At 40.3% G+C, this 24298-nt stretch overlaps 1 protein-coding gene across 1 annotated transcript in view; it reads left to right on the top strand.

Moving 5' to 3' along the window:
• The first annotated feature begins 6032 nt into the window (after nt 1-6032).
• The window catches only part of LOC117261642 (synaptic vesicle glycoprotein 2B-like), a 72316-nt gene continuing 54050 nt past the window's right edge, over nt 6033-24298 (top strand). The window contains exon 1 of the mRNA XM_033634037.2: nt 6033-6258. The gene's annotated coding sequence lies outside the window, so the exon portion shown is untranslated. The remainder of the gene's footprint in view (nt 6259-24298) is intronic.

Raw genomic sequence — 24298 nt, 5'->3', positions numbered from 1 at the left:
AGAACTCTGCAAGCAAAATGGGGTCATATATTAATCAAAATCCTTTTCATTATTTAGTGTTTGGCTTAGTCAGACTGTAGAAAAGGCAGGCTCTACACTTTGGCAGTCCATTCCAGTCTAATCCAATCTAATTTGCTGTGTTGTGCCAGATCAGGCAGATCAATCTCTAAAATGCCAGTCTTCTGGATCTTTGTCAAATAGTCATTTGCAGAGTCATCTATCCAGTGTCTTGTTAAAAAAAAGATCTTTTTTCTTTAGGTTTTCAATTAAAATGAGAAGACCAGAAGACTGAAATCAATGCACCTCCTCTGTGGAGTGTGCCAATGTTTATCACCATGTTCCTACAGTAGCCCAGAATGGACAAACCAAACACTAGCTCTAGACAGAGCCATCTGCATTTTAGCAGCTGTGCTACTTTGGAAAGAATCCTTCTGATTCTCATTTAGTTCTGTGTTTAAACACTGTTGACTGTTTTGCAATATTTTACATCATTCTGAAAGGCAGGCTAATTAGGTGATTACAATAATTCTACATTGATTTTTTTTTCTACTGTACTAGCCTAAATCAAACAATACATATTAACAGCTTGTGTTTCTGCTCCTGCATAAAAATAAAACATGATGGCAAAATGATGACAGACCCAATTGCTGGAAATCTTTGACAGTGTGAGATAACGTGCCAGTATCTTTGTTGGCCTGATTGGTTGTGGAGATCACTTCAGACTCTTTATAATATTGAAGTCAGGTTTTTAATAGTAAAGTGTGTCTCCTGACTGACTGCCTTGTTGACTGATTATGTCCAATGTAATCCTCTGCCATAAGCTTTATACTGCACTGTCACAGTATGCCACTGGGATTAAGGATCCTCCCCCATCTCTTGCATGTGTGTGTGTGTGTGTGTGTGTGTGTGTGTGTGTGTGTGTGTGTGTTTGTGGACATGTATTGTTTTCTACTCCTGATCTACTGACCACAGATCAAACCCACCTACCAAACCAACTTGTGTCACTGTGATGGGAATGAAGGGGATTAAGGCCAGCTGGTTCAAACCATATGCATATGTCTGAGGGGGTGGTCTGTGACCAAATAGGGAATGATGGACCTTTGCCATCCTAGACCCCAGGTTCATATTGGGAAATATGGGCTTTGATGGTTTCCTGCTTGCCAAGACACATACCATATAAAGTACAGTGTTTTCTGTTGCTTCACATTGTAACTTATGTAATATAAAATTAAAAATACTTCTCTGTCAATCCAAGAAGCCAGAGTTCTATAGTGATACCTTCTGGCTCTGGAGATTTTCAATTTGGTATTTGGTTAATTCCTTTGTCTAGTTCAGTAGTACCTTAACCAGCCTCATTTATGGTTCAGTTAGCCTCAGTTAGGGAGACTGTCATCAATTTTTGGAACTAAAGGAGAAAAAAAATATATCATAAAGGTTGTGCTAAAGGTTGAAAATAGCTCAATTGCGTTTGGCTTTCTCATACAACATCATTAATATTAAGTTATTTATGTTGTATATAACTGAAATATTTTGGGGTCTTTGACCCAGAGTTCTACACAGGTCCAGTTTTGAAAACCGGCACCCGCCCATACCCGTAAAGCTCAGTACTAGAACCAGAATCATAATGTCTAAGTCAAAGCCAGACCTGCTGGCACCCGTTGATAAAAGTCCCATGACCCGACCTTCACCCCTGATTAAACACACGCAGGCTACAGTCACTTGCATTAAGTTGGGTTCTCCATTCATGAATTACAAATCTAGTGGAGAAAAAGTCTCTTTCACTGGCTGCGCTCGATGCAGGGATGGTGAAAACATTCCACACAATCACTGCCAGGTTAGGAAACATTTTAGCATGCTCCCTCCACCACTATAAAACCTCAAAAGGATCCTTGAACGCGATGTATGTTGCCACCTGATCCTCGGGCTGCAAAGTTTTATCGCTGGAGTCCTCCACGTTGGTGATGAATGTGTGGACGGGGTCAAAGGTTCGACTTGTGTCATTGACTTTCAGAATGAAAGGAACTGCAGCTTGATAACAGTGATTAGGATATCAAAATATTACACATATACTGCACATTGTTTTCATTGTGCAGTATATATTACACATATACTGCACATTGTTTTCATTTGTTTTATTGTCACATATATATATATATATATATATATATATATATATATATATATATATATTCAATTTATTTATTTTTTTAAAACTATTACACATTTTTGCACCCTCCTAAATTTTGTCACTGAGAGGACAAAGGCCCATTGAGCCTTTTCAGCATACATTTGATCAAATTGAAAGTCTAGTTGGTAAAGTTCTTTACTTTTTTCATTTAGAACCTCTGCATTGTAGCACATATTCATTTTGAAAGTGTTTATTTGCTCTTGTGTGTGGCCAATTACTGGTTAGCAACCAATGATCTAATCTGGATATGTGGTTGGAAAAATTTCTTCAGGTGAAATGTCCAGCCTCCAAACAATCTATCCTGAGACCATCAGTCCTGCATTTGAAGGATGAAATCCAGAGGTTGAAATGGTGACAGTTAAACTAGGTGTCATCGGGTGTCACATTAAACTTTCCACCTACATTCACATTGTCTGAAAACTGTTATTTAACTGTTCAATAATTGCACCCATGTCAGCAAACATCTTGTTTTATTGTTTCGTTATTGTACCCATACACATTAATATCATCCCATGAATGAACATTGACATTGACAACCCTGCCAAGGATTCCCATCTCCAACCCACTGTGTTTTTCAAAACTTTAACTCTGAGTCAGTTTAGTGGGTTTCCTTAGGAGGAAGCAGAAGAAGACTTTTTCACTTACTTCCTACTGAAAAGATAAAAAGCATTGTATTTAACAACATTTCTTATGCCTCTAACATTTAAAGAGACAAGAGAAAAGGATATTAGATGCAAATGGGCATTCTGGGCTTAGCACCATCCAAGGTGCTTGTGTTTGGTTTAAAGAAATACAAACAAGCCAGAGCATTTTCCCCCTATAGTACAATACTAATGTATGCTTACAGACCTTTCTCTGCTTCTCTGCGCTGAGGGGATGAAATAAGCTTGGCAACTTGAGACTACATTAGGGCTAACTGAATGATGATCTGTGTAGGTCAATCAGATGAACTGCCCTTTCTTAGCACTGCATCCACTGTACTCTCCAATTCCTACATTGTTAGTGGGGCAATCTGGCTGATTATCTTAACCACCTCTTTGCAAGAAGTTCTCATTGTCTTCCACCAGCCCTCTTATTTCCATCTGTGTTTGTATCTGGCATGGTCTCAACATTTCCTTTATGTTATTTTCCTTCTGGAGGGATAAAATCTGGAGTTTTAGTTTATCCATGTCTGGCATCAACAGCCTCTTTCCTCTTAATCTGGATCTCAGAAACGTTGATGTAGGCCATGTGATTGTCATTTTGGCAACTCAGATCCTGAATAGCATTGTAAAAGTAATAGTCACAGATATTTCTTGATTTGTCCAGCTGGCTTCAATCTCTTTAGATAAAGGAAACTTCTTCAAAACTTCTTGCTAAAACACAGTCTTTAGTGTAGATTGGAAATGGCCAAAGTTGCACCAAAGATCCTTGGGTAGGTTTAGAAAAAAGTATTTAAGTACTTTTGTTATTAAGGTCACATAAAGAGACATATCTTACCTTACAGAGGTCACATAGGTTTTGTGATGTAGTTGTAGTCATCTGATAGTGTAGTATATAGTAGGAAAAATGCCTTTTTTGTTGTTATTTAATTATAAGAATGCGTGTGCTCAGGCTGGTGCTGCCACTTCAGAAAGGTTGTTTTGAAGTTAAGCAAGTCCCTATGAAATTGCACCTTGAACCCCCCCCCCCCAAAAACATTTAGTTTTCAACTAATACTGACAAATGATGAGCCTGATAATAAACATCACACAATTTTTTCTTAAGAGATCTTCATTTTCCTCTCTCTGTCTGAGGGCAAAGTAAACACTAGAAACATCAGGCAACATATGTCTCTGTATGTGTGCATGATTTGGCTTTTTCCCTCCCAGCTTGAGCTGCTAATGAGCACACAATAGGTGCTCCATATGGTGGGCCTTTGGTGCTTTACACACATGCCGTTAGCAATATGTGCTGAGGTCAGCACAACACTCGATTGGTGTGGAAGTCAGTCACACTATGGCGAGTGCAACATTAGAGCTGCAAGACCTCCCCTTGATAGACCTTCTCTATAGCTGATTTAACAAGACGCTCTAAAAGGTCACCTGGTCAGGTCAGTGAAACACTGGAATTCTGGGTGGATGTGATCGCTGAGAGCACTGAGGACCTCATTCCATGGCATTCCTCGAATACAGGGCCTCTCTACAGGCATACTAGACGGTGTCACTGTTGTCTGCACATTAGATAATATTAGACATTTTTCCTATCTTCCCAACTGCAGATCATCAAAGAACTTAATGAAACCTAAGTAGCAACATAATTGTGATCAGTAACTGTAATGTGATTACTGAATTTAGGAACAGTAATGTGTAGCATTACGATGTTACAAACTGTGATTACAGTAACTGCCTTAAACTGCTGAGGTGTAAATCCCCCCCTAGCTGTCAACACTGACTGATAGAGGCTTCTCAGATTGCAGCTTAACAGTTGAACCTAACCCTAGGAATACAAAAAACGAGTTGTCATTATACATTCGTGTGTAATAATATTATATCCATTCTGCATTGGTTAAACTTAACAGTGGGTTGCACTGTAGCAGCATTGTAAAGTAAAGTAGCGAGCTGGCATTTCTAATGTTTGCTAAGTAATAACAAACCTTTTTCATTTCTATTAACTGCAGTCAATGTTGATCATTTCTTACCTGCATTTTTTGGCTTGTATTTTCATTTCTGATTTTTTTTCTTTTTCCATTTTTCTGCTCCAGAGTCATATGAGCACTTTGTCTTTCTTCACTGGGTTGCTGGACTGCTTGTTACAAACGGGGCTATGGACTCCCATCTTAAAATGTACAACTTTACAGCAGAAATAAACATGTTTACAGCCTGGTACAAAAAAGTTTTGGTCTCTACAGCCAATTACAACAGTCATTTAGTCCCAAAGTTACGCATATTTAAGGGCAGGCCACTCTGAGTGACAGGCTGTCTGCTGATAGCGTCCTCAGCTTCTCAGTCAGATCCATCCCTTGCTCCTCCACAGCTCCAGCTTCTCATCCATATATGATCATTTTTGGCTCGAAATAAACAAGATGGCGGCAACTGAAATACTGAACTCAAGACTTCAAAACAGCAGTCCACAAACAGATGGGTGACATCATGGTACCTACGTCCATTATTTATACAGTCTCTGGTGAAACCATCCACAAGGGGCCCCTGTCTGTGACAAGTTAAATTGCTTTTATTATGTTATTAAGCTATAACTGGACTAGAGCTTTTCCCAGAAAAAAACAAATGCCCCTTAAAGAAACACCACTGCACGGGGCCCCCTTGTGGTTAGGGGCTCATTGCAGTCACTTATATGTTTGTGAGGAGAAACCAGCCACTGGATGTGGGTCAGCCTGTCTATGTCTGACTTTCCTCTCTCCCCTTTCCTTTTTTTTCTTTCCTTATATTTAATAATAAATGGTAGACATCACCTTGTTGTAGCCGCTTAACAAATTAAAAAAGGGGAAAGATAAAGAATGCATATCCAAAAACAAAACCTGAAACAGACAGACAGATGGTAAATATTATAAAGTATCTGTGTAAAGCTGCAGGACCTTTCCATCACTGTAGAGAAAGCATCTCATCAAGCATCTGTCACTCCCCTACTCCACCTCCTTGTCTATCTGTCCCTCCCTCTCTGCCTCCATCCATCCTTCCATCCATCCCCCTCCCATGGGCAACCCATATGTCTCTTTCATTCCACGCCCACCACCATCCCCACCCCGACCCCTTCTCCCCCCCATCAGTCAGCCGAATGGCATGTTCTTGCATGTACTGCAGTACAGGAGTGGACTGTACCATTGTGCATGTGGTGGGTGGGTGGCAGCAGGGAGGAGTGCTGCAGAGAGAGGGAAAGAGGGGGAGAGAGAGAGAGAGAGAGAGAGAGAGGGAGACGCTGGCACTATCCTCTCCTGCCCTAATCCCTCAGCCCTGTCTCTTGTGTTGATGCTCTTTATATACAGAGTAGAAACTTCAGACGAGAATTTTAAGGCCACAAATGAATTTAAAGATATCTTGTTGAGAGGTCCGGACACCATTGTTTGGATATAAACTTCAGTTTGATCTGGTCTGGTAAGAGAAATGATTTTCAATGCACTTAGAGTTGTTTGTGTTTGTATTAGGGTTAGGGTTATCTACTTGATGTAGATGGCAGAATGAAATGTAGTCTCAGCTGGAAAAATGATGTTTGAATTTTATTTTAATTTTTTTTTCAATTCAGAGCACATCCAGGTATTTAAAATGATCATATATTTTTTCTTTTGTTCTATGCAAGTCTATGTATGTCTAATTGTCTAATTGCCAGATAAAATACAGTATTATCATGTGAAATATATTTTAAGTCTTAAGTTCCAGACTTTGTAGAAAAGATAATGTACTTTTTAGAGCTTGAGCAGATCAGACAACGGAACTTTTGCTCAAATAGCAGATGACCAGCTGTATGTACACAGAGCGCACTGTATGTAATGCAGAGAAAACACATTATGAGGAGAACAAACACTGTGAGGACAGTCGTTTTAGAGTCCTTAACAAGGTGCAAAGTAAATGAGGACATAAATCTATTAATAACAAACAAGATGCACAAAAGCTCCTATTTATCAGGGATTGCTTGCCAACAGCATTATGTAATCAATGCACACACACACATATCATGTTACATTCTGACTCTTGCAATATGTATACTCCATTTAATAACGTGAGCATTTTTACAATGGGTTAAGGACTTTTGTTATTTCACTGTTGACCCATTTGCTGTGTAACATGGACTACACATCATGTGAACACTTAGCTGAAGAACAAGCTGGGCTTTGGTCTCCAGTCTCTCTCTGTCGTGCATCCATAAGTGATCTATGACAAAGCATCTTGTATAGTAATGAGTGTAAGTCATCCAAAGTGTTTATCTGTGAGTGTTGTAGACATGCCCAGCACCCTTTGAGAAAGGTTTAGAACTCATAGCAGATGTTAAAGGGGGAATATTTCTTTCACTGACCAAATCATGACTGTATTCCTTCAAAAGGACTCAAAATGATGTAGGATGACTTGTAAAAGATACAACGTATTCTCATAGAACAGTTCGTATGATATCCTACAAGTTTGCGCCCCACGAATGACATTACGTCCATAATGTACAGTTACATAATTAATGTAAAGTTACAGGATTAGGGTTAGACAAAAATGCCGGGCTCACGCAACATATCAGCCTGATTATAGCAGTCACTATGTCAGATTAGGCGATCATGACGTCCCGACAGAAAGTCTAGCATGTTTAATTTTCTTTTTGTCTTGTACAACTTCTCTCGTCACAGACGGTATTTTGACCGATAAAAACACAGAGCGATCTGCTGCTGTAGACAACTGTACGGCAACAACACCCCAGCCTTTTTGATATTTCCTCTTAGGATGTTACCACAACAGAGTAAAATGGGGAAAAATGATGGCATGAAACTTTAGCAACCCGGTGAGTCCTGCCATTAGCATCAAGCTAGCAACGAATGTTATTTCTTTATAATGGAGAGGGATTATAAAGGAATAATATTAAGAAATAGTGGCAGGGCTTTTAATTGCCACAATTGCAATTAGAAATTACTACAGCAACATTTCAGCTGATGCATGAACAGACACAGTGACTGAAATAATAGTAATTATAATAAAAATAGGACAAGAATAATCCAATGACATCATGCACATTGTGAAAGTTGACCAGGGATGATTGGTCATGGACCAACGTGTAGTCTGTCATGTCTGTTGGCCAAGTCACGGCAAGACTTTATGAATCCACAAACGCCTAAACTGACTTTCGACTGTTGGAACAGACGAAAATGTTGTGTAGTCTGAACCCGGCATAAAACTTACAGTGGTTAGATTTAGGAAAAGAAAGATGGTGAGGACATACCCTTAAAGTGACTAAAAGTTCACTCAAAGTTCACAGGGATCTGAACATGCGACTCCAGGCGAAAGTCCCAGACGAAAGACAGTTTTTTTTGTGACCCACCACCCCAAACTTCCTCCTTAAGCACCTGGGACTGCTTCCTTCTTTACTGCCATCAGGGTGATGGTCACATGATCACACCCTTTTAAAACATGTGGGATGTGTACAAATTTGGGCGTATTGCTTTTAGTAGGAAAACATACGAAAAATTTGTCAGAACAGCCTAAAAAGATAATATATTTTGAGTGACCTCAAAACATCAACAGAATTTGTCAACAAATCCTCCAAACTTTGTTACCTCAAATTTCAGTTGGGTCCATTTTGGTCATATGTTCACATATCTGCAAAAAGATTGGTTGGCACAAATGCTGGCATAGACAGTCATGGTTCCCATACTACGTGCATCTTACTTTGTTGATTCCCTGCAACATGTTAATATTGTCACTGTAAGCAAGTTGACATGCTGAAATTAGCATTAGGTTACACGATGATTCAAAGTCTTATAGAGCTGTTGGCATGGCTGCAGACTCTTAGGGTCCCATCTTACACCCAGTGCTGTCATTGCTAGTTTCAGACCAACGCAGTTGTCATTTTCACAGCCCCACCCATATTGTGTAAATAGCAAATGCACTTGAGCCCATCTGTGTGCCCACAGGAGTGTAGGTCTTAAAATGAGGTGTCGTTTGGTGCATTGTTGGTGTAGTGCTACTTTGAGGCAACAGAAAGTAATTGCACCACTGACCAACAAAAACCCAGTCTAAAGTCCGAATGGTGGGGTAGTTTCCGACTATTTAAAGGGTGCATTATTTAGACAGACGTCAAAATGCACATAGACTCTGCTTGTTACACACACGGACAAGCGGATCGGTTGCGGATGGGTGAAATAATACATCATTAATGTTAAAAGTATTAATTATATTAAAATGTAAATGTAGCAGAGAGCAGAGCAGAGCTGCTGTCCAAATTCCAGTTAAGAAAGACTCATGTAGTTACACATGAGAAGCAGCATAATGTCATTGATTATTTCAGGAGCTAAAAGTTTAGCTCTGTTTCCTCTGTCAAGTTTACAACTACAGTTTTTTTGTTTTTCAGCTTAAATGTCCCACTATATTTGCTGCAGTGACATTACTGCTCTAACTGCATTACTCTCAGCAGAAAACAGCCCGCTTCTCTAATTTGCTGAATCAGCTATGTGAATAGCAGTACACTAGGTGCAGGTACACCTGGCTTTTGAAGGGAAAGGGAGATGACACTCACATACAACCCCGTTATCCCCTGCGCCTTACACTGTGCCCAAATGATGTGCTGTTTAACTAGCAGTAGCAGAGTTGGAAACGCCCTTAATGCACTTGCGCCATGCACTTTAGATCATGTGCTATAAATTGTTTTGACAGTGCCCTTGGTCTTGTTTGACCTGGTGCGTCAGTGAAATAATGTTCAATATCATTGCCTTCCAAAACTGTTACAAATTACCCACTCATCTGGCTATGCTACAGTCAAGGTTCGGACACAAAAACTACATGGTTAGGGTTAAGGGAAAAAAATTTAGGTTGAATAAAGAAACGCTCATGGTCATGGTTAAAAGAAACCTGTATTAACTGGCAAAACTTCAAAACAGGAAATGAACTGTGGCCTCTACTGTCAAAACCACACACCTTGTTGACCTGTCCATCACATACCTCTGTGTGAGGGTTTGCAGTTGTTTAACTGCAGTAATTTAGGTTGGTGAAGGCCTTTTAAATAAATGTCTAATGCTATTTTTTTTCCTAGTGAGGACAGTCACATTGGCACTAGTTGTACACACACCATGATTTCTTGAAGACTGCACTTGCCTACCTAAGTATTACATAGGCCTACACACGTATTTTAATCCTGGCATACCCTGGTTTTTCTTCATTTCTGTACAGTATTAAAAACTATTTGCATGTCAGTATTCCATCACACTACACAATGTGTCTGCGATTACTTTTGACAAAGTTATTTTATGTAAGCGGCAAGTTTAATTTACACACCCACTTCAATGCCTCACATGTGCCATTTAATTCACCGGTGCATCAAGACGGGAAATAAATACCTCAGGGATGTTCTGATCTTCCTCTCCCGCTACTGCTGTGGTGTCTCTGCTTATTCCCTGGTCGAGGTATGTTATGTGACTTGTAGTGGGATGCTGCTTTATTTGTTTTATGTAAAAACATTTCAGACCAATGTTCCTGCGTGCTGTGCCGCCTCCATGTTAAATGTGTGAGATTTTTAGCTTGGGGCTGAAATATTCCCTGCAAACTACTGACTGAGAGTTTCAGGCAGCCAAGGTACCCTCTTCTACTACTCTTCTACTATTCTATTCTTCTTACTCTATCTATCTATCTATCTATCTATCTATCTATAGAGCTATATATCTATAGAGCCTTATCTACCAGTTTGTCCAACACATTTTCTTCCAAAGAGTAGGGATGTCTTGCCATGTCAAGTTATGCTTGTTACATGCATTGCGTCTTTCAAAATACACGTGTGTTTTCACAGGAAATGTACAGTTCCTGCTTGTTCAACAAATACAGTCTTTTTCAAAATGTGGTTAGGTTTAGGGAAAAAGGCACATGATTAGATTTAGGGAATAACATTACCTAGTTAGGTTTAGGGAACAAAGGCAAGTGATTGGGTTCAGAATCATGGTTTGGCTCAACATTCACACAGGAAGTGCACAGTGGGCTCCCAGGTGAAAGTCTGGGGTTTGTTGGACCAATCAACCTCCCCTCTCACCTACCCTATAGGGACTTTCCAGCTCCTTATATTAGACTGACAAAGTGGCAGTTTTCACAACCTGGGGATGACAGCAAGCTGGCTTGTCACAACTGGCACTTGAATATTCAGTAGAGACACATCATTTAAATAATTAAACAATTGCCATTTTAATAAAAATAACTTCATAACTGAACATAAACAATGTATGCAGTGTGGGTATCAGGACCATCAGTGTTGTAAGGTGCACAAAAGAAACCAAAACAACCAGCTGTGTACTTGCAAAGAAGAGTAGAGACAGAGTTTGAGTCAGGTGAGCGGACCAAGAGAGCAAGACAGAGCGTGAGTAACCAGACCTTACTGTTATAAACTGGCACCCCCGGACCCAGGTATTACCAGAAGGAACAAGTAAACATCCCGCCCAAAAATGACATACAATACATTGCAGCATACAGACACTGCTGCAAGATAAAGCTGGGTCCCTACGGGATAACTGATATTAAGGATAAATTAATTTTAAAAAATTGTCTATATTACCATTTCTGTCCCCACAACCTACCTCAGCAACCAGGTACCTAAAAATGAAGCAGTTTAAGAGGGAGCACATGTACAGAGGATAGATGGAGGACAATGCACATGCAGCGACACAGTTAGGCCAATGGAGCACAAGAGAGTGATTCTGCTGCCACGTTGGCTTTGCCTTCAATAGGTTTAACATGTAGGTTGTGACCTACAGAAACAACATCCACCTCATTAATTGACGATTTGGACAGTGGAGCCAACACAGAAATATCAAGGGGTTGTGGTCCATACATACCACCAATGACCTTTTTCCATAACCTACATAGACCTCAAATTGTTGAAGGCCCCAAGTAAGAACAAGTGTTATTTTTCTCTATAGTGGAATAATTAAGCAGGTATGAATTAAACATTTTAAGTAACAGTCTGGTCGATCCACACCATCTCTCCTCAGTAACAAAACTGCACCTGCCCCCACATGACTAGCACCAACTTACAGCTTGAATGACTCATCCAAGCATGACGAAGCCAGAACTGGAGCAGCACACAGGAGAGTCTTTTTGTTTTCGAAAGCTCTCAGACACTGCAAGAAACATACAAATTTAACCGTGCCCTTAAGCAAATCAGTCAGGGGCCAACTCCACTTAACACATTCTTATAAAATGCACAGTAGGGACCTACCAACCCTCCAGAAAACGCATCAACTCTGACAGCTCTGACCATACCATCTATCGGGAACTGCCCATTGGTCCGACATCCCATTGTTCCGACCATATTAAACCCATTGTTCCGAAGTCACGTTGTTCCGAAATCATCATGATGCCCTGTGGTTAAGGTCTGGTTAGGTTTAGGCACAAAAACCATTTGGTTAGGGTCAGGAAAAGATCATTGTGTGGGTTAAAATGAAAAAGGAAGTGACAAACATATAAGCCGTGAGTCTGCTTCGCCTCAGGCCTTTCCCAGCTGACCCAGAGCGGGTCGTGGCGCACCATCAAGGTAGAAATACGCCCGCTGGGCGCTGTTCAGCACCACGGACTGTCGGACTAATGGGATGTCGGACCAATGGGCTGTCGGACCAGTGACATGGACCCCATCTATCAGGTGCACCTGCCCCTGTCCAACCACCCAGCCAAAATATGTCACCATGTCCCTGGCAAATTCATAATGTAATGCGCAACAGCCAAGTAACCAAACAGAGCACATACAGTACAGGCCAAAAGTTTGGACACACCTTCTCATTCAATGCGTTTTCTTTATTTTCATGACTATTTACATTGTAGATTCTCACTGAAGGCATCAAAACTATGAATGAACACATGTGGAGTTATGTACTTAACAAAAAAAGGTGAAATAACTGAAAACATGTTTTATATTCTAGTTTCTTCAAAATAGCCACCCTTTGCTCTGATTACTGCTTTGCACACTCTTGGCATTCTCTCCATGAGCTTCAAGAGGTAGTCACCTGAAATGGTTTCCACTTCACAGGTGTGCCTTATCAGGGTTAATTAGTGGAATTTCTTGCTTTATCAATGGGGTTGGGACCATCAGTTATGTTGTGCAGAAGTCAGGTTAATACACAGCCAACAGCCCTATTGGACAACTGTTAAAATTCATATTATGGCAAGAACCAATCAGCTAACTAAAGAAAAACGAGTGGCCATCATTACTTTAAGAAATGAAGGTCAGTCAGTCCGGAAAATTGCAAAAACTTTAAATGTGTCCCCAAGTGGAGTCGCAAAAACCATCAAGCGCTACAATGAAACTGGCACACATAAGGACCGACCCAGGAAAAGAAGACCAAGAGTCACCTCTGCTTCTGAGGATAAGTTCATCCGAGTCACCAGCCTCAGAAATCGCAAGTTAACAGCAGCTCAGATCAGAGACCAGATGAATGCCACACAGAGTTCTAGCAGCAGACCCATCTCTAGAACAACCGTTAAGAGGAGACTGCGCGAATCAGGCCTTCATGGTCAAATAGCTGCTAGGAAACCACTGCTAAGGAGAGGCAACAAGCAGAAGAGATTTGTTTGGGCCAAGAAACACAAGGAATGGACATCAGACCAGTGGAAATCTGTGCTTTGGTCTGATGAGTCCAAATTTGAGATCTCTGGTTCCAACCGCCGTGTCTTTGTGAGACGCAGAAAAGGTGAACGGATGGATTCCACATGCCTGGTTCCCACTGTGAAGCATGGAGGAGGAGGTGTGATGGTGTGGGGGTGTTTTGCTGGTGACACTGTTGGGGATTTATTCAAAATTGAAGGCACACTGAACCAGCATGGCTACCACAGCATCCTGCAGCGACATGCCATCCCATCCGGTTTGCGTTTAGTTGGACGATCATTTATTTTTCAACAGGACAATGACCCCAAACACACCTCCAGGCTGTGTAAGGGCTATTTGACCAAGAAGGAGAGTGATGGAGTGCTGCGGCAGATGACCTGGCCTCCACAGTCACCGGACCTGAACCCAATCCAGATGGTTTGGGGTGAGCTGGACTGCAGAGTGAAGGCAAAGGGGCCAACAAGTGCTAAACACCTCTGGGAACTCCTTCAAGACTGTTGGAAAACCATTTCAGGTGACTACCTCTTGAAGCTCATGGAGAGAATGCCAAGAGTGTGCAAAGCAGTAATCAGAGCAAAGGGTGGCTATTTTGAAGAAACTAGAATATAAAACATGTTTTCAGTTATTTCACCTTTTTTTGTTAAGTACATAACTCCACATGTGTTCATTCATAGTTTTGATGCCTTCAGTGAGAATCTACAATGTAAATAGTCATGAAAATAAAGAAAACGCATTGAATGAGAAGGTGTGTCCAAACTTTTGGCCTGTACTGTATACACTGGACATGTTAGCCCCATGTATCATTAAAGACAACAACATCACATGCTACAACCATATTCATAAGGCACTGGAAGGTGACAGGCACATTATACAAAGACTAAAACTCATTGTATATTCAATCAGTTCAAAGGGTGTCATAACTGTGGAAATTTCACATACCTGCACTGTCAAAGGAACTTCAATCAATCAATCAATCAATCAATTTTATTTATAAAGCCCAATATCACAAATCACAATTTGCCTCACAGGGCTTTACAGCATACGACATCCCTCTGTCCTTAGGACCCTCGCAGCGGATAAGGGAAAACTCCCCCCAAAAACCCCTTTAACGGGGGAAAAATACGGTTGAAACCTCAGGAAGAGCAACTGAGGAGGGGTCCCTCTTCCAGGACGGACAGATGTGCAATAGATGTTGTACAGAACAGATTAACATGATAAATTAACAGTAATCCGTATGACACAATGAGACAGAAAGAGAGACAGACGGTAATGACAGTAGCTTACAACAACATTAATGAAAGTAATAATATTATAGTTATAATTCTGGCTATTGTGGTACAGTATGTTGAAGGTATATATTAATATCTGATAGTATACATATGTGACAATAATCATGTGTATAATAACAGTAGAAGTATGACTAATGATAATGCTAGAGGCCAGAGCAATGCCATCTAGAGAAACTATGTCATCAGATAAAGAGTCTCTGAGTTGTTTGGGGCCAAGAACAATAACTTCAGTTTTGTCTGAATTTAACATCAGGAAATTGGTGCTCATCCAGGTTTTTATGTCTTTAAGGCAATTATGAAGTTTTGTTAATTGATTACTTTCTTCTGGCTTCACTGATGTATACAACTGTGTATCATGCGCATAGCAATGGAAATTTACAGAGTGATTTCTAATGATGTTACGTACCTAAGGGAAGCATATATAGAGTGAATAGGATTGGTCCGAGCACAGAACCTTGTGGAACTCCAAAACAAACTTTAGTAGGTAAGGATGATTCATCATGAATGTTAACAAACTGAAAACGATCAGATAAATAAGATTTAAACCAGCTTAGTACAGAACCTTTAAGGACAATTAAATGTTCCAGTCTCTGTAGCAGAACTTGCCAGTACTACTTAATTTAGTCAAACTTGCTAACAAATATAGCTGAACCAACCTGGACAATACAATCCTCCCTTCCTGGTCTCGGACGTGTATCTACGTTTGTGACATCATTGTCTTTGACAGCACATCAATATGATTAGCCAACATGTATTTTTCTTCCGACTCTAAAATTTTCCATTCATGTGACAGGCAACGATAATAACATTTAATAGGAGTGTCACTAACATCGATGTTGTGTTGAATGAGATGTAAAATAGGACTTGAAACCTCTTAATTACCTCAATAATATTGGTCTTTTATGACACAGACACACACACCTTTACTCCCTGCCATTGAAATTTCAAAGTAAAATATGTACAAATTCACTTACACATGAGATACGTTCCTTTTTTCAAAAGAATAACCATTCACAACATCAAAATTTCATAACACTTTTCAAAATCACAATAAACAGTTACAATATAGCCTACGTAACGCTCATATTACATTCTCGTTTTCCACTTTTATTCAGTAATGAATAGAGAAACAAATTTACATTGCCTTACATTGCCTGCCTGGAACGTTACCCATACAGCAGTCTGGCAACGTTGATGGCAACCATGTCCAACCAGCCTTGGCATTCTGCTATGGCAACTCCACTTGGGCAAACCACACGCAGAACTGCAATACTTGAACCAATAGTAATAATAACAGGGATTTGTTATGTTTAGTAATAATTATGATGATTACATTATTTCAGATGGTGGTATGTGGTTAGAATAGCAATGTTTTTTTTTGTTGTTGTTTTTCAGTTTCAGTTATATATTGGGGGGACATTTTGGGCATATCTGAACATTGGGGGGGGGGGGCGTGTCCCCCTCAATGTATATGGTGACTACTGCCCTGATGTTTACTGATGTTTACATTTAAACCTCGACCTAGCTAGCTAGCAGCTGATTAACTAGAAGTTGGCAGAAGGAGACTTTACAGATGGGTGAGCTGATTTCCTCATCTTGGTGAGTGACTGTCCAACGCCAACCACAAAAAGAACCATCAAGACTGGCAAAATAGACATAAAATCCTAAATATAGCAAAAAATTTAGTGGAGCTGACAGAGTGGCGACTGGAAGTGTATGTCAACATTATGCCAAGTAAATTAAAGTGCAGCGATTGTTTGACCTGCCCACCCTGTGCAGACTTTCTTGTACTTTATACAATGGTAGTTGCCTAGAGGGTCAAAAAATGCTGCCCTTATTTCTCATATTGTCGCTTAAGGGTGCCTTGGTGCGTTGATGTCTGATGCCAAGGGCCACTGACCAAACATTAGTATTTGACGAGTTGGGAGTGAAACCAGGTGGCCCTGGCCTGGCTGCCTGTGGCCTGGTCACAGTTGCATGGTAATGCAGTACAGACCTTAAAATTAACTTTGCACTTTGACCTGTATTTCATTATGAGAATAGTACTGAAATTAATTAAATGAAATGAAAGCAGGCATGTTCAGTGTAAAGGATTATTATCTCAAGGAAGTCCCCGTACACTGACTTTCATAATGTAGTGAAATGAACCGGAAAATTTAAAATAGAGGATTTGTGGTAAACATGGATAAACACTGGCATGGTTCTTTAAATCCAGCTGATAGCGCATATTTGATGACGCTGCTGTACCAGAGAGCAGCTTACTTCTGCTGCGATTTGATACAGTAGACTGCACTGTACCTAAAGTGTGTGCGTGCGTGCGTGCGTGCGTGCGTGCGTGCACATGAGGTCTCTTCCTGCTGTCGACAGGAATGTGATGCATTATTAATTTTGTCTAAATGGCTAGGCTTACTCTGTAGCTTTCTCTGCAGTTCCCTCTCCTCGCATCCATCATGGTTCTGAGCAGGTCTGTACTTTTTCTTTCTGCTCGCAGTTTATCACATCTGTTTCTTCCCAAAATCAATAAGTTGAAAAGGTTGTCATAAAAACAGACTTCCTGCCAAATATGAGGTTTAGCCTATAGCTTAAAGTATACTAAGCATCTCCATTCCCATTGGGAGAGAAGCGTTGTCTGTGGTGTTTCCTCTCAGTTCACAGACAGTGGAGTGTTGTCTCGAGTCGTGTATTGTGTTCTCTGTAGTTTCCCCTGACTCTCTCATTTAGACTGACCTTGGGGCATGTATTTTGATATTTAGATTCTACCAGATGGATAGTGTTTTGCTATGAACCTAATGAGGATGACCTCAATTAGGGTCCAAAGAGAATGCATTATTTTTGAAATTGCGTTAATTGCATGCTGCTATTTTGTCTCCTCGACACACCCTTACTTGTAGTCCAGCTGCTTCAGCGACTTCCTTTTTCTTGCTGCCGCAGTGATGGAAAATAACTGCACCATTGTGCTTTTGAATGGAGCCTTTTATCTTTAAAAACGGCTCAGTTGACAAGTCAAAAGTAAGATGCGCCTTGTGTCAAACAGACTTAAAATATCACTGAAGTACTTTGAGTTTGAGCTAACAGCTAAAGGCTGAGCACACAGGTGCAGCTAATCAGACTTATGTCAGCGGCCAATCACCGTAGTCGGCAAAGCCCTCTTTTGGAGTGTGTGAATCGCCACAGTCCTGTGGATGAAACTAAATCGAAGAAGTTAACTGCAGCGCTTGCTAAATGGGTGGCAACTGACTGCAGACCAGTCAACATCGTGAAGACTCGGATCTAAGAGACGTCCTGAGGTTGGCATGCTGTGCCCAGTCATATGCCTTACTGTCGGGGGGAGCAATAGTTTCACGCATACAGGACCTGTATGAATCAGAGAAAGCAGATAAACGGGAACTCCTGAAAAGTGGAAATGCTGTCGCATTAATCGGGGATCACTGGACGTCAGTAAATAATTGAAATGATCTAACTGCACAAATATTGACACCAATTGGACATTGTATAAAAGTCAACATCATAAAGTAAATTTTTTTGCATTAATTTGATTCCCAGTCAAGACACTCTGTTTCTTTACTCCCTTTACTTCACCTCGTTGAACTTTAAAACTGTTTTGAAATGCAAAATAATGGAATTTTAAACATGTGATTAAAAATGCATTTAATCATTCATTCCTCAAGCTAGTATCTGCCCTGAAAGAAATGATGTCATCTATGCTCAGATTCATTCCTTGTGGTCTCTTTGAACTCTATTAAAACACGTTAGATCTGGGAGAGGAGGTTCCTTAGGAACTTTGGGAGGGTGTCCTTGATAAAGTGCACAATCACCTATCTGTGCAACATAGTACACCGTGCCAGGTTAGGCTCTCTAGGATCTATAAGGATGTGAACCCAACTTGTGACAGGTATAGCCAAGCACAGGCGAGCCACGTACACATGTTCTGGTCTTGTCCTGCCTTACAGACCTACTGGGGGGAAATCTTTAGATTACTAAAGGGGAGGTTACTGGAAAATCTGTTGAACCAAATCATATAATTGCATTGTTTGGTGTAATTCCACTCACAGTATCACTCTCTTCACTTGAGGCAGTCTTTACAGTCTTTATTACCTTACAAGCCAGACACTCAAGTTGAAGTCCCCAATACCTCCTTCACAAACTCTGTGGATAAGGGAAGTCCTTAATTTTGTCAAACTGGACAGAATCAGTTGCATAATGAACTGAGGACATTTTTCAAGCATATACAAGAGCTGGACTTTCCAGATACTGCTGAATGTTTAAATATGTATGTTAGAGAAACTAAATTTTAATGTGACAGGCAGTTTTCTGACCAACAACCATTATATTATACTATGTAGTATTTTATGTTGTTTTTATCATCATACCCACACATTTTAATTTTAACTTTTTTTGTTCTTTGTCTTGTTCTGGATACTGACTTGGTTTGTAGAATTTGTCTTTTCTTTGTTCTGTCTTGGTTTATTTTACTTAATACTTACTTTTTTGTTGTGTCACGATTGGAATGACCAAATATTACTGTGTTTTATATCTGTTCTATTTGAAAAATTAATTAAAAAAAAAATAGATTGTGGAAAAAAGAAAAAATGCTATCAATCGCAATTTGCTATTAATCGTAATTAAAAAAAATTGTTTGACAGCCCTAAAAGAAACATTTTCCAGCACCATTTGAAGATAGCCAACTTCAAAAACTTCATAACCCAGAAATCGTAGCAGCAACAAATATGTAAATATATTTTTTAGTGTCTTCTGGAAACAGTTTCTGTTGTCCTGTGTGCTACTTGCAGCACGTTTCTGTGTTGGGTTCATTGGTTTGGTTGCAAAAATACATCAATATTTAAAAGCTGTAGGGACACAAACTACCCTGGTGGGACTATTCTATTCAAGTCCGGTTAAATCATTTTTATTCATATAACACATTTTAAAACAACAAAAGTTGACCCAAAGTTCTTTCCAGTCGAGGCAGATGGGTTAGGATCTGCGTCAATACAGGTATACAATATTTAAAAGAATTTGCATTAAAGGCAGCAATATATATGGCGTTATACAGTAAACATTAACAGAGAGAAGGCAAGACAAAAACATGACAAAGCTTCAACCAGCAGTCTGGGCTAGATTTGTGAGAGAGTGGGTGAGAGGAGTCATGGAGGGGCAAGTAGCTCGGAACAGCTGCTGTTACATTTGAAGTAGGTGGGAGGTTTGATGTATGTTAAGCAGTAGGTCCCACTGGAGACACTGTATGTTGGCCCTCTATCCATTTGAAAAGGTTTTTTCATCCTTTGGGCACTGCATCAGTGCAGTGTGTGTTTGTGTGTGTAGTGTAGATGGATGAACTCTTAAATAATATATAACCACAATGACTAACAGCAGCAGAAGTACAGGCAGGACTGTACAATACTGCTCCCATGATATTGTTTATCTGTGGGTCCAGGCTGAGGGCTGATGTGCTTCAGCCGGTGTACCATTGGCTGTGGTGTTTCTAGCTGGCATCTCCTACTGCATGTCATGATATAATCACAGAGAGGCACAGTAGAATCGTGATACAAAATGAAAGAATCACAGTTTCACAGTGAAGCTCTTAAAGCCCAGTTCAGACTGATGAGTCACACTGATCAACCTGAAACTGCAATGCTCTGAGACCTGCCAGTTTAAACTTTACACCAATGCGACTAGACAACACAGCACATTCGCTTTGCCATTTGTTAATTTTTAATATGGGGGGCAGTAAGCAGTGCTTACTGGAATGCAGATTTGATTAGCTGAGAAGCATCATGTGAGATGATTTAACACATGCAATTGGCCTGTGAGTGTCCTTGTTGCTAAACCAGTGCTACAATGCTGCGCCAGTACTGATACCTGCATTTAATCCTCTCCTGCTCTCCTTCACCACCTATTATGTGTTTTAATACATAGTCTCTGTTTAGCTGCTTTCATTTAATCATTTTTCTGTTTCTGCTGTCATTTAACTGAAAAGGTAGTGTTAAACAGACTTTCCTTAGCTAACAAGCTTGCCAGAATTTGCTCACAATAAATGCAACAGTACTATAGATGACTGAAATTACTTGCCAGAAGGTTGTCAGTCATTGGAGCAAGGTTTTTATCAATAAGTGATGAAAACTGATGGTGGAAATGATTTTAGTTTCAACTCTGAGGCAGCACTATTGCCTGAATACTAACAGTAAACCAATTGCATTGGAGCTCTGTGGTCACTTCCCAGAGTTCCTGTCCATCAATGAAAGTTGATCTAATCAATAGATGAGCAGCGGAGAAGCACAACACAGAATCCCTGTAGAACATTTGTCTACATTTTATAATGACCAAGGTCAGGCAAAGTCAGAGGTGCAAAGAAAAACTTGTATATTGAATATGAAACACAAACAAAGGGGAATACGTCACACTAAAGCTGTGACATTCTCTCAAGTTTGAGGATTTGTTTTGATTTCTTTGCAATTTTATAGATTTTGGATTTTGAATGATGGAGAATAATGTGAAAAACTAATATCACAAAGAAAACATTCAGTTATTGATTATGTGTTTATCATCTCTGGAGAGAAACATTTAAAGTACATACTGTTTGGTCCTGTTAATATTGATGAGCAGAAAACCAAGGCACAGTAAGGATCTGAAAAGTGTGAAATTCAAATCACTGCTGTTGGCAAACAATGTCGTCCATCTGGCTTCACTAAACTTTGCATCGCACAAACTGTATTGCTTCATCACAGAGTCTCTCAGGCAGGGATGAGAACTCTTATGCTGCGTTCACATGAAATCAGAGAGACACTGGATGGCAAACCAGATATTTTAGTGGAGGAGTGCAGAACGGTAAAATTAGATGGGGCCAGCATAGAATAGGAGACATCATGGCCGTTCAGAGTTAAGCTACTTTAACATTCTGCCGTCCTCCACGAGGAAATTTAAAACTGGATTTTATATAGCTCTTTCACACATGCCGATAAAAGGAATGATCCAGATAATTACTGGACATTACCAGAAAAATTACATAAAATAAAAAAACACAAAATAATTTTTGTAACAATACGGCATCACCATTGCAACATATAGTCATGCTTTACCATCTTGCCATTCTGTTGAACTGTCGGTTTGTTTTTGCAATGCCATCCAGACGGTGTTGTCTGTCTGCCGTCTGTCTGATTCCTTGTGAACACAGCATTAGTTATAAAGCATGGGTCTTGATTATTTACAGGTTGATGTCTGATCAGAAAGAGGCAGCTGAGATCCTAGCTGACTTTGTGTAATAGAGTGAGAAACTCCACAATCTGTGAGGATCTTTTTATGGAGCTGTTGTGTCTTCGCACCAGGGGAAGCCAGTCAATCTGGGATGCCCTAGAGGCCTCAGTTAGACAATGTTCTGGGCAGAAATGACAGGGACTGTAAAAGGACTACAGATTCAGGAAGTGTTGTCACCCATGAACACCTACCAGACCAGGGGGGGACTGGGACACAAATTCAGCCCAGGACATTCGGGCGTACTGGCCCACGCACCGGCCCACACGTTTTTACCTATAATCCTCTATATGCTTGTACACACTACACAAACGCTGTCCTCAGAATCAACTGCATAAAAAAATCAGCAGTTATTGTTTAATTCCAGACTATAAAAAAATGCAATAATGAATTGGCCACTTATGGCTATGTGCTTATTATTTAACTTAAAATAAGAGCATATGACTCTATCCTAATGCATCTAATTTTATGCACAATATAATTGTCTGCCCTACCCTGCCCAATGTATATCTCCATGGCTCACAGCCATGAACTAAGGAAGTATAAATTGGGCAACAGGCCCTATAGTCAACTTTTAGTCAACTTATTACTACAACAAAAAATCTCACTTGGCTTTCCTCTGGAAAAAATGCAATGCATAGGATATGCCTTCACATTGCACCTGTCATATTTCTGGTCTCATCCTCCTCCTCATCACGAATGGGATTAGTCTGTCCCTCAGCTTCATTGTCCTTGGGACTGGGAGCACCACCTAATGTTAATTGCATGCATCCACAGGAAAAAAAGCAAGCACATATTTTCTTTTAGTACAGGTTTAAATAATAATGACTTAATGCAATACCTAGAAGCCTAGTTGGCCTCTTGAACCGGACACCTAGAAGAGATACGCAATTTGCTAAAGCCAACTTTGCACATTACACACTCACGAACGTTAGCTAATGTTAATACACCTGCTATAATGGCACTGTCGGCTCCAGCTCCAGCTCCATCTCCGTCGTTAGCAACACCAGCAGCCTCAGCCCGTCAACCAACGCCGCGGCCAAGCAGGTCGGTTATTTTGGAGCACTTTGCTGCCTCTTCTTGTAAAGATTTAAGTTTTTTTATTCAAGTTTTTTCTGCACCACCCTTTCTTGTTTTTACCGGCTTTATCCATGTTTTCTGTCTTTCTCCTTTCTCAGTAGCTGGCACTAACGGTCAAACTAGCCTGGTCTGCCATGAGTAATGGCTGATGACTGTGGCTGAGCCAATCAGATTTCAAGAAAAACGAGGGCCTCTTTCGTATTGGAAGAGGCCGCTCTGATCTCCTCCCTCAAGCAAACATAAGATTGACACCTACGTTCCCTCTGAACATCTCACAGCTAACAAACAACATGGGAGGGACACGCATTGTAGTACTGACAGCTAGCAACTAACTTGACATTCACTAGTCTTTTTTTTTCTTTCTTTCTTTGACCACTGGGCCAGCCCCACCAGCCCACTTGGTGACCAGCCCATCGGGATTCGTCCCGAAGGTCCCGATGGCCAGTCTGCCATTGTACCACACTGAAGGATGCTGTGGTCATCCTGACCACTTTTAACATACACATTAAAAGTGTGCTGGTATGATTAAGTTTTACACGTGTGTACTATTTTGTGAACTGAGACTGATGTAAGAACAGACTGAAGCTAGAGAGCTAGCTGCTAGCCTGGAGGAAATCAAAGTTTCATCTAATATTCATGATGGGACAAGCTGCACCTGCAACATTTATAACCAGGCACATTAGTGTGTGTGCATGTATGTGAGTGTGTGTTATAAATTGTTTATCTCTATGCTTTTGGTATAGCCTATGTGCAAGCTTCCTACCCTTTTTTTCTTTTCTTTTTTAACATTCTTGCATGTTTTGAGGTTTCCTCTCAGTATTTTAATGTGTGAGTGACTCTTAAGCAAATAATTCCTTTGTCAGCTTATTGGAACATTTTATAGCATTGTCATGTCTATTAAAAATCTATATATGTGATCAATGAATGCTGGTTTGGGGAAGTTTACAATCCAGGGAATCCATCAAAAATTTTCATTCGATAATTAATTTGAAAACAATCGAAAAAAATCTGGGGCAATATTTGTGGAAATGAACTGGTAGGATACATACTACTGAACTGATTAGGGGAAATGGGAAACAGGTGAGTAAATAGATTGAGTAGGTCAGGTGGTGGTGATGGCAGAATAGGGGATATAGAGGACAGGAGGGTGTGGCTGAATCTGGAATGGCATCAGAGTTCATAACAGAGCAGTTAAACAGAATGAATGAGCAGGCAAAAGTTTTGACAATTAGTGTGTGCGTATGTTTTTATG

This window comes from Epinephelus lanceolatus, chromosome 5 (assembly GCF_041903045.1).
Source record: "Epinephelus lanceolatus isolate andai-2023 chromosome 5, ASM4190304v1, whole genome shotgun sequence".
In the NCBI taxonomy this organism is placed as follows: Eukaryota; Metazoa; Chordata; class Actinopteri; order Perciformes; family Serranidae; genus Epinephelus; species Epinephelus lanceolatus.
Note: the sequence above shows the minus strand (reverse complement) of the source record. Positions and strands in the feature narration are given on the sequence as shown.